The sequence below is a fragment of the Mandrillus leucophaeus genome, unplaced genomic scaffold, assembly GCF_000951045.1.
Source record: "Mandrillus leucophaeus isolate KB7577 unplaced genomic scaffold, Mleu.le_1.0 Scaffold764, whole genome shotgun sequence".
NCBI lineage: Eukaryota > Metazoa > Chordata > Mammalia > Primates > Cercopithecidae > Mandrillus > Mandrillus leucophaeus.
This window is the reverse complement of record NW_012108297.1, coordinates 496,067-507,330: the sequence shown is the minus strand read 5'-3', so window position 1 is coordinate 507,330 and position 11,264 is coordinate 496,067.

Genomic DNA, 11,264 nt, shown 5'->3' with positions numbered 1-11,264 from the left:
GGTATGGGGTTTTGCCATGTTGCCCAGGCTGGTTCAAATTCCAAATACACCTCAAATATACCTGTCTTGGCTTCCCAACCTGCTGGGATTATAGGTGTGAGCCACTGCGCCCAGCCTATTGTACAGTTAACTCTTGAACAACACAGATTTGAACTCTGTGCATCCAGTTATAGGCAGATTGCCTTCCACTTCTGCGACCCATGAGACAGTAAGACCAACCCCTCCTCGCCTTCCTCAGCCTACTCAACACGAAGATGATGAGGATGAAGACGATTATGATGATGCACTTCCACTTAATAAACAGTAAATATATTTTCTTTCTTCTTGATTTTCTGTCTTTCTTTGTTTTTTTGTTTTTTGAAGGAGAGTTTCACTCTTTTTGCCCAGGCTGGAGTGCAATGGCATGATCTCAGCTCACTGTAACATCCACCTCCCGGATTCAAGTGATCCTCTTGCCTCAGCTTCCTGAGTAGCTGGGATTACAGACATGCACCACCACGCCCGGCTAATTTTGTATTTTTAGTAGAGACGGGGGTTTCACCATGTTGGTCAGGCTGGTCTTGAACTCCTGACCTCAGATAATCTGCCCACCTCAGCCTCCCAAAGGGCTGGGATTACAGGCATGAGCCACTGCACCCGGCTGATTTTCTTAATAACATTTTCTTTTCTCTAGTTTACTTTATTGTAAAAACATAGTGTATATACATGTGAAATACAAAATATGTTTTAATCAATTGTTAATAGTATCAGTAAAGCTCTGGTCAACAGTAGGTTTTTTGGCAAATCAAAAGTTATATATGAATTTTTGCATGGGGGAGTCAGCAACCCTCACCACTGCATTGTTCAAGGGTCAGTTGTATTTATATTTACTGTGTCTTGGTCAAGAAATTTGTGGATAAAATCTCTGGAGTAAATTCTTGCAATAGAAAGTATGTGAATGAAAAACTTCGAAGAGCCCTCAAAATATGGTGCCAATTCATTTCCTTACTGGCAGTCTATACAAATGTAGAGGAAAGTTTAACATGTATATTTTAATTAAAAATTGTTCACAAAATAGATCAGATTTGCCTAGTTTCAAACCAGAGTGCTACACCAGGCTTCTAGAAGCAGAGGTCAATGAGAGACTAACATAGAAATTACTGAAAAATCAGAATTATTTCAGAAAATAGGCTAAGTAGACGTTAAGTTCCTCTGTTTTCCATGTTTGAGTCATAGCTCTTACATAGTTTTCCTTAGGAGATTGTTTCTAATATCTCTCTTTTTAATAATCTCAGCTTTTATTTTAGATTCAGGGCATACATATGCAGGTTTGTCACCTGGGTGTATATTGCATGATGCTGAGGTTTGGGGTACACTTGATCCCATCACCCAGGCACTGAGCATAGTACCCAATAGTTAGTCTTTCAATCCTCGCCTCGCTTCCCCTCCTCTCTGCTCTAGTAATCTCCAGTGTTTATTGTTGCCATCTTCACATCCATGTAGACTCAATGTTTATAACTTATAAGTGAGAACATGCGGTATTTGATTTGCTGTGTTCCTGTGTGAATTCGCTGTGTTTCTAATATTTCAATCACACATTTTGTTGGCTATTCATTTCCCTTCCTTTGATTTACTTCTGTTTGCCCTGATTTAATTCCCTTTTAATCATAATGAATAATTTCTCTCATTTCCTTTAGGAGTTATTTGTTTTCTCCATTTCTCAGGGACTGCCTAATTATTTGCTATGTGGATGTGGGTGCCTTCATGCCTGCATGCTTTCAGATTTGCCCACCTCAGTTCAATGATAGTGCCACTTGATATTATCTTCAAATGTTCCAGTATTTTCCTTGATCAGTAGAGTTTTATGCATGTGCAAGATTAGTGGTCAAAGTAATAATTTTTCATAAGACCTAATATGATTAATTTTGTTATTTCCATTATGAATGTAAATAATAATGTGTCTCAATTCAGATGTGATCTTCTTATGTAAGTCTTTTGTTTGATAAAACATAATCTCTATAAGTAATTAATATTCACATTCTTTTCTTTTTTAAAAATCACTTTATTGGGATATAAGCTGTACATATAAGAATACACCTGTGGGACTGGGCGTGGTGGCTCATGCCTGTAATCCCGGCACTTTGGGAGGTGAGGGCAGATCTCTTGAGGTTGGGAGTTTGAGACAAGCCTGGGCAACATGGTGAAACCCCATCTCTGCTTAAAAATACAAAAATTAGCCAGGTGTGGTGGTGCATACCTGTCGTCCCAGCTACTGGGGAGGCTCAGGCATGAGAAATGTTTGAACCTGAGAGGTAGAGGTTGCAGTGAGTCGAGATCGCACCGCTGCACTCCAGCCTAGGTGACAGAGCAGGACTGTCTCAAAAACAACAACAAAAAATACACCTATGAAACCATCACCACAATTTATGCCATAAACATACCCATGACATACCCATATGCGTCATCTCAAAAAGTTTCCTCCTACCCTCTTGATTATTTTTTGTGATAAGAACACTTAATATAAGATCTTAGCAAATTTGTAAGTAGACAATATAGTATCATTATTGTTTACATTCTTTATGAGCATTCACTAATGATTTTTCAAAATAATTCTGACAGCTTTACATTTCATATATTATTAAGCAATGTGTATAATGAGCTTGTTTATTTGGATAAGACAAGTTCAAATTACCATTCATAGTTTTGTGGAAAATATTAGGTTGAGATCTGACAGCAATAAAAATATGGTAACAAATATTAAGAATTTTTACCTCTGGATAGCGGGGAGTTCTTTTTATTTTGTTTGCTTACCTATATTTAAAAATATGTTAATAATAACCACATATGGCTTTATTTAAAAAATAAATAACATTTTAAACACAGTGTGTTTTTCAACAGAGTTCAGAGAAGATACATGGAAAGAAAAAGAAAGGAGTATAGAATATAGAGTGTATGAGATGCTGGCTCACAATTTATGATTCTGTTCCTTCAGTGATTCTTAAGGGAGTTGAGCAAAAATAATTTTTATGTCCTTTATTCTTTCTAGAAATGGATTATTTAAGAAGGTGAACATACTTAATTTTTCAAATTTTATGACCTTGTATATGAAAAAAACAAAACAAAACGTGAACACTGGAGACTTTCCACTTGCAAATAATCTTTTCAGGTTTTCCTGAGCAGAATTCTGTGCATTCAAAAATGAATATACTAAGCATCTGTATTAATTTGCTAGGGATGCCATAATAAAGTACTACAAACTGAGTTGATTAAATGACAAATTTATTTTCTAACAGCTCTGGAGGCTAGAAGTCCAAGATCACGGTGTTGGCAGATTTGTTCTGAAGGCCATCTTCTTTTTTATTATTTTAATAGTTTTTGGGGTACAGGTAGCTTTTGGTTACATGGATGAGTTCTTTAGTGGTGATTTCTGAGATTTTAGCGCACCCATCACCTGAGCAGTGTACACTGTACCTAATATGTAGTCTTCTCTCACCCTCTTTAACCTTCTCTCACCCCCAAGTTTCCAAAGTCCATTATATCATTCTTATGGCTTTGTGTTCTCATAGCTTAGCTCCCACTTATAAGTGAGAACATACAGTGTTTGGTTTTCTATTCCTGAATTACTTCACTTAGTGTAATGGCCTCCAGCTCTATCCAAGGTGCTTCAAAATACATTAGTTCATTTCTTTTTATGGCTGAGTAGTATTCCATGGTGTATATATGCGACGTTTTCTCTATCTACTCGTTGGTCAGTGGGCACTTAGGTTGGCTCCATGTCTCTGCAATTGTGAATTGTGCTGCTGTAAACATGCATGTGTAGGTGTCTTTTTCATGGAGTGACTCCTGTTCCTTTGGGTAGATACCCGGTAGTGGGATTGCTGGATTGAATGGTAGTTCTACTTTTAGTTCTTCAAGGAATCGCCATACTGTTTTCCACAGTGGTTGTACTAATTTACATACTCATCAGCAGTGTAAAAGTGTTCCCTCTTCACCACATCCACACCAAACATCTATTGTTTTTTGATTTTTTAATTATGACCATTCTTGCAGGAGTAAGGTGGTATCTCGTTGTGGTTTTAATTTGCATTTCCCTGGTGATTAGTAATGTTCAGCATTTTTTTATGTGTTTGTTGGCTGTTTGTATATTGAAGGCCATCTGCTCTTTGTGTCTTCATGTAGTCTTTCACCTGCCTTGTCTGTGCAGAAAATTCCTCTTCTTAAAAGAACATCAGTCGTACTGGGTTAGGACCCACCATAATGATCTCATTTTAGCTGAATTCTGTAAACACCCTATCCCCATAAAAGGTCACATTCTGAAGTACTGGGGTTAGGACTCAGCCTATGAATTTGGGGCTGGGGGAACACAATTCAACCCGTAACATCATCTGAAAAACTTTCCTCTCTGTCGGGAAGCCCTTTGGTTCTGTTACCACATAGTGGATGTTATATAGTGGTATTTAACTTTTTTTTGAGTTAGGAATTTTTTCAAAAATGAAAATTAGGGGTCTGGCGCCCAGAAAAAAGCACATATATATTAAGTTTCACATCAAGGCATTTGCAGACACCTGCCCCCATCCTCAATCTCTTTCTCTCTATGGACCCCTAGGATTAAGAACCCTGGTACAAATGCTATTAAAACCACGAAGTCAGGGAATTCAGTGATCAAATCCATCAACTAGCTCTTCATAAGTCACACAACTTATCAAGGCTCTTCAGTACTAAGTTGCAGTTTTATATCTTTCACCTGACTATTGATAATTGAAGGAATTGAAAGCAGTCCTGCAAAAGTCACCCTCAGTCCAGTAAAATCTAAGTCTAAGCATGGGTCGGATGCTCTTCCAAATGACTGGAACAGTTCTCTCAGTTTCTAAAGATGTCTCCTGATGCCAGATTTTAAGCACAGATCAGTTGTGAGGGATGACAGTCCTGCTTTGGGCATTCCCTGGGTTTGAGCCTACTAAGAGGGAGATGCAGCTATGCTTGGCTACATCCGGAACACCAATGAGGTGTGGTCCAGCTTTGGTTAGTAGTGGATAAGAGAAATGTTGGCTAATTGGGTGGATCTCCCACTTGGGGCTCTTTTCGATATAGAACCCATCAATGCATGAGGCTCAAAAGGAATTTAATATTACTTGAAACTGGGTCAGATTTCCTGGGGCTGGGCCTCTAATCAGTTCCTGAAAATGAGGAGGTTTAAGACATCTTTAACCTTGTTATCATTTGTAAATAAAGAAGATGGAAAAATTAAAGTCAGCATTTATAGAAGTGAGCTTGAGATGAGCCCTGTACCATGTCTATAGAGCTTTCTAAAGAATATGTGGACTTGAGTTAATGTTTGGACCTGGTGCCGAGAATATTTGAATGACCCTGTTTTTTTTTGTTTTTTTGTTTTTTCTGGTATGTTATATGAACGTGTCCATCTGAGGCCAGTTCCTCACTTTTTGTTTTGTTAGTGCAACACTTTGGCAGGGTTTATGAGGAAAAGTTATTAATATTTGGTTCGATATTATTTCAGTGTTCTGAGACATTATGTAGTTCTAACTTTTGCCTTACAATTCATTTAGATTTAAGTCCATTGTTAAAATTGAAAATGCTTAGTCAAGAATACAGTGAAACTGGAAATCACATAAAATTCTATAGTATATAGCTACATCAAAATTCTGTATATAGGTGAGAAATACAGTAAAACAAACAAACAAAAAGCTTAAAGATGTACTGGAAAATTTTAAATTAAATTATAAATTTTCAATGGCTCTGTAGTTTTATATGAATGTATTTTATTTTCTTTGTCTTTTTATTCATGTGAAAATTTATGTATTTTTAAACCTATGTTTTAATATGTTTTTTTCTGGAAGTTAATTGCTCACTAAAAATTACTAACAAAATCTAATTTTACTCAAAACAAATTGATTCAATAATGTATGAACTAAACCTATGTAATACATAAAACTAACTTATTTAAAGAAGGGAATTAGAGATCCTATACTTGATAAACGAAACCAGTATCAATATATTAATATTTTAATTTTTTTCTTAAATATAAACCCTTTTCAATGTACTGGTTGTTTTCTCACTTCATCAACCTGTCTGTGCTATTTAGGTTAAAAAACTCATGAATATACAAAATTAATGTTTTTTTTTTCCTAACAAGACTCTTAGGAAAAAGTTTATGGGTTTGACATTACATTAAATACTCAAAACAATGCTAATAGACTAAACAATTATCAACTTTTAACCTTACTAATGGAAATAGTATTTATAGTTTTGGGTAGAGATGGCAAGAGTTCCTTAGAATTAATTTAAAAAAAAACCTGACTTAGGGTTTATTCGGATCTGTTTCAGGAGCCAAGCCAAGATACCTCATTGCATTTACTTTTTTATTTTAGTCATTTCTATTGTCCCCATATTTTATAATAATTGCTAAGCAGCAGAAATCCTGACCTGTGTGTGTGTGTGTGTGTGTGTGTGTGTGTGTACGCGCGCTTGGATATCTATTTTCCTCTTCTACGACAGAATGGTAAAAGTCATCTTTTGGATTTATGGGATTTGGAATCAAAGTGATCTGAATTGTTTTAAAGTGACCTGAATTTTAATCCCAATTTTGCTACTTAATGTTGGGGCATTGATTAACTCACCTATGCTTTCTAAATTTAAGTTTCTTCATCTGGAAAATAGAAATAAAGTGATAATAACACCGGTCTCAGTGAGTTGTAAGGACTAAATATGAATATACAATGAACTGTGGTAGTGATTGTTGTTATTATTATTACTTATTGTCTTGTGAAGATACTAAAGGAAAGAGAATTATCTAGAGAACAGATTGGCAAGGATGATTTTTAAAAATGGGGGCGGGGGAATGGCACAGAAAAGCTACAACTTGAAAAATCAACTCTGAAATAATCAAGAATCAATTGCTTGGTAAAATTAAGAAGATTTTCTATTTCTTGCCAGCATATTTATATCAAAGTGTGTAACATGGGGCCTGTTTTGTTACTTGGCATGTTCCGGGCCATTTGTAAAGAAAATGTTCAGCAGCTGTTGCTCTGGGAGGCAGATGGATGGATGACATTTATGAATTGTATTTTTCTGATGGAGAAACTGAGGTACCAAGTGATTAATTGTTTTTCCCAACCTTCCACATCCACAAAACATCGAATTTGAAATTACAGTTCATGAATATCTTCTGCCTTCCAGCTCTGCGCTGCAGAAAGGAGTTACCAGTGGATGAGATGGGAAACGTGGTGGGGCTTGCTCTCAGGGAGGCCAGCTGAAGAGTGGGGCTTTTGTGTTTGGTACAGATGGCCAACTGGTAGTGCTTACCAGGACTTCCCTCCCCTGCAGCCCTCACCCTCAAGTGACAGCTTTTTGCATCTTCTTGTCTAATTAAACTACCAACAGAGAATGCCAGTTATCTGCTTGTGTGACACCTCTGAATATTAAGTAGCTTTTGTAATTAATTATTTTTTGAAAGGCTTGATCCTCCATAATTAAATAAATCTTTGAGAATTAATACTAGGTTAGCACAGTATATGGACTGAAAAACATCATGAGTGACAACTTGGCTGTGAGGGAAGAATTTTGCATCCAATATAGTGTCTCTATTGATCAATCTTTGAGGCTCTGAATGCTCCCAATACTAACATCACAATGCTTTTTCTTTCTCGATATTCCTGTGCACCCAAGCGGAACCAATAGTTCTGCACAGGGCAAGATATAAAAATGCAGATTGGCTTAAATAACTTACTGTCCAACAGGGCAGTCTGTGTAGTATAGGAGAATACGTCATAAGCAGCTGTCTGGCTCATGTTGCCCTTAGAGCTGTGACTGTGATGCTGTTCAGTAACTTTTGTGTCTTTTTGTGCTGGCAGTGACATGGAAACCAGATAATGGATGCTGGCAAGATCTGGAAATGAAAGCCATGGAAAGGGTGCCATTAGTCAGGTGGTCGTGTTCTCTGAAGAGCTTGTGGGGTTTTGCAGACAGGCTGGCTCACCCCAGAGGACAGTCTACTAGTGTGTCACCACTGGTAGACCTAGATGGGGAGCCTGCTTTTTTTTTTTTTGCCTTGGTAGGGTCAGACAGCTGGGGAAGCAGGACAGACCTGCTTCTGCAGGGATATTCTGTCTCCAGGACCCGGCATCATGTGATTCAGTTTGTTTGATAAAGCTGTTTAATATTAATCTTTAGGGGTCTAGGCTATTTGCTACTCAATTTGTATAGCACAAATGTTTAACCAGAAGCAGTGTGGTGGAAGGGACTGTGAGTGGAGTTAGGTGAGCAAAAGTGGAAAATGGGTTATACCCATGTATACATTTACAGACGATTTCCTGTCTGTTCCCTTCACCTTGTCCCCTTCTCTTTCCTCCTTCCTGCTTTCCCAATCCCCGTCTTTCCCCTTGTCTATGTGTCCTGAGTTTGTGTTCTTGTTTGGTTGGCATCAGTATTGTCTTGCTTAGATTTTATCTTTGAGAGTAGTGGGAGTAGCATTATAGAATAGTAGATGTAGATGATGTCTTGGGAGTTCTGGACAAGCCATGGAGATTCTGAAAAGATTCCAGGGCTCCTCCCAGGGGTTTAACTTTTTGCTAGATACACTCAGAGAACCTGTGCAAATGCAAATCAGCAGGAACCCAGGGAGTTCTTACCAGCCCAAGGTAGGCAGGATAGCCTAGGGATGAAGATCATAGCTGACCAAGTTAGACATGGGGGCGATCCCAGCTCCACCATCCTGTTTTGTTTTCCTGAGTAAATTACTCAGCTAGAGCTGAATTCTAGTTGTAAAATGAGGTGATAACAGGTATTCCATACAGGACTGATGTTTACAATAGCAAAGCCATGAAACCAATCTAAGTGTCCACCAACAGTTGGTTGGATAAAAAAATATATATATATGTTGTGTGTGTATATATATATATGTGTGTGTGTGTGTATACCATGGAATACTACACAACCACAAAAAAGAATGAAATCATGTCCTTTGCGGCAACATGGATGGAGCCGGAGGCCATTATCCTGGTGAACTAATATAGAAGCAGAAAATCAGTTATCATATGTTTTCACTTACAAGTGGGAACTAAATAGGGGGTGCACATGAACATAAAGATGGGGAAAGTAGACTCAGGACTCCAAGGGGGGTAGAGTGGGAGGAAGGTAAGGGTTGAAAAATTACCTACTGGGTACAATGTTCAATATTTGGGTGATGGATACACTAGGAACCCAACATCATTACACAGGTAATACCCACGTAACAAGCGCATGTGCCCCCGGAATCTAAAATTAAAACAAAACACAAACCTAGGAGTGCTATCTGGCTCAGAAACTTAGGTGTAAGGATAATGGTTCTCATGATAATTATCATTGTAATAATTAATATACATTGAATGATGTGTACTCCATATATCTTGTCTTTTGACATAGTAGTTAGTTTTGAATAAGTACTATGTCTGTATGGCTTAAAGTTTAAAAATTATAAGAGATATTTAGTAGAACTTTCCTTCCTTCCATCTACTGAGTTACCATCTCCCAGAGAAATAATGACTGCTTTTCATTTCTTGTATAACCTACCAGGGATGTTTTACACATGAACAAAAAATATGAATATACATACATACATACATCTAGAGACAATATATCTTTTCCCCCTGCTTCATGGCACAAATAGTAACGCATTCTACATTGTTCTTCACTTCGTGCTTTGTGTTTAGTTAATCCTCACAGCAGTCCTACATGGAATAGCTGTTATTACCTCATTTCACAATTAGAATTCAGCTCTAGCTGAGTAATTTGCTCAGGGCAACATAGCAGGATGTTGGAGCTGGGATCACCCCTGCTGTCTAACTTGATCAGCTACTATCTTCATCACTGGGCGATCCTGCCTTGCTCAGACTGGTACGGGCTCCCCAGGGTTCCTCCTGATTTGCACAAGTTCTCCAGGGAACCCCATGTGGTATTGATTCTAACCACAGACTCCAGCCAATAGTTGGGAGTGGCAAGACTCATTCAGCTCTGCACCAGTTGGCAATTTTTCCTATGAAGTAATGATTTTTAAATGGTTTTTAAATAATTACTTCATGGCATTTACAGTCAAATACACACGTAACACAAAATTTACCATTTTAACCAAGTTGAAGTGTGCAGTTTAGTGTTAAGTACATTCCCATTGCTGTGAAACCTATCTCCAGAACCCTTTTCATTTTGTCACACTGAATTTCTATACTCATTAAACAACTGTCCATTCTCCCCTTCATCAGCTGCTGGTCACCACCCTTCCACTCTGTGTCGCTAAGAATTTGACTACACTAGGTGCTTCCTATAAGTGGAATAATACTGTATTGTATTTTTGTGACTGGCTTATATCACTAAGTGTAATGTCCTCCAGGTTCATCCATGTTGTAGAATGCATGAGGTTTTTCCTTTTAAAAGCTGAGTAAGATTCCAGTGTATATACCACTTTTTGTTTATCCATTCACCCATTGATGTACACGTGGGTAGATTCCACCTTTTGACTTTTGTGAATAATGCTGCTGTGAACATGGGTGTACTAATATCTGTTTGGGTCCCTGCCTTCAATTCTTTTGGGTTATATACCCAGAAGGGGAATTTCTAGATCAGGTGACAATTCCATTTTCAATTTTTGGAGGAACTTACCATACTGTTTCCACAGTGCCCACACTGGTTACATTCCATCAGTGCCTAAGGGTTCCAACTTCTCCACATCCTTGCTTACACTGTTATTATTATTTTTAATAGCAGTCATCTTAATGGGTGTGAGGTGGCATTTTTTATAGCATGCCATTAAACATATTTCTTAATTCTTGTATTGGGCACACCTGCCATAGAATTCAGAGTTGTTTTCACCTCAGGCCCTCCCCACTACTTTTTTTTTTTGTAGAGATAGGATCTCACCATGTTGCCCAGGCTGGTCTCAAACTCCTGGGATATAGCAGTCCTCTTGCCTCAGCATCCCAAAGGCCTGGGATTATAGGTGTGAGCCACTGCACCTGGCCAGGCTCCCTCTTGAAGGCAGGGAAAGGGCCTGTGGAGGAACATCCAGCTCAAGGCCCGGTGAGGCTGGTGGCTCAGCCCAGCTCACCTGCTCAGGCCCCTCCACCCACCTGGGGCCCTTGGTGGGCTCACTGTGACTTAGTGTTGCTACATCTTTTGCTTGTTATTTCCCAGCAGAAAGGCTTTCCTGACCTTTGCCAAAAAGAGAGGATGGGCTTCCAAATGCAGAGGAGCCATTTCCATCTCATAGGTAACTCACATTCTCCATCCTTCCTGGATGA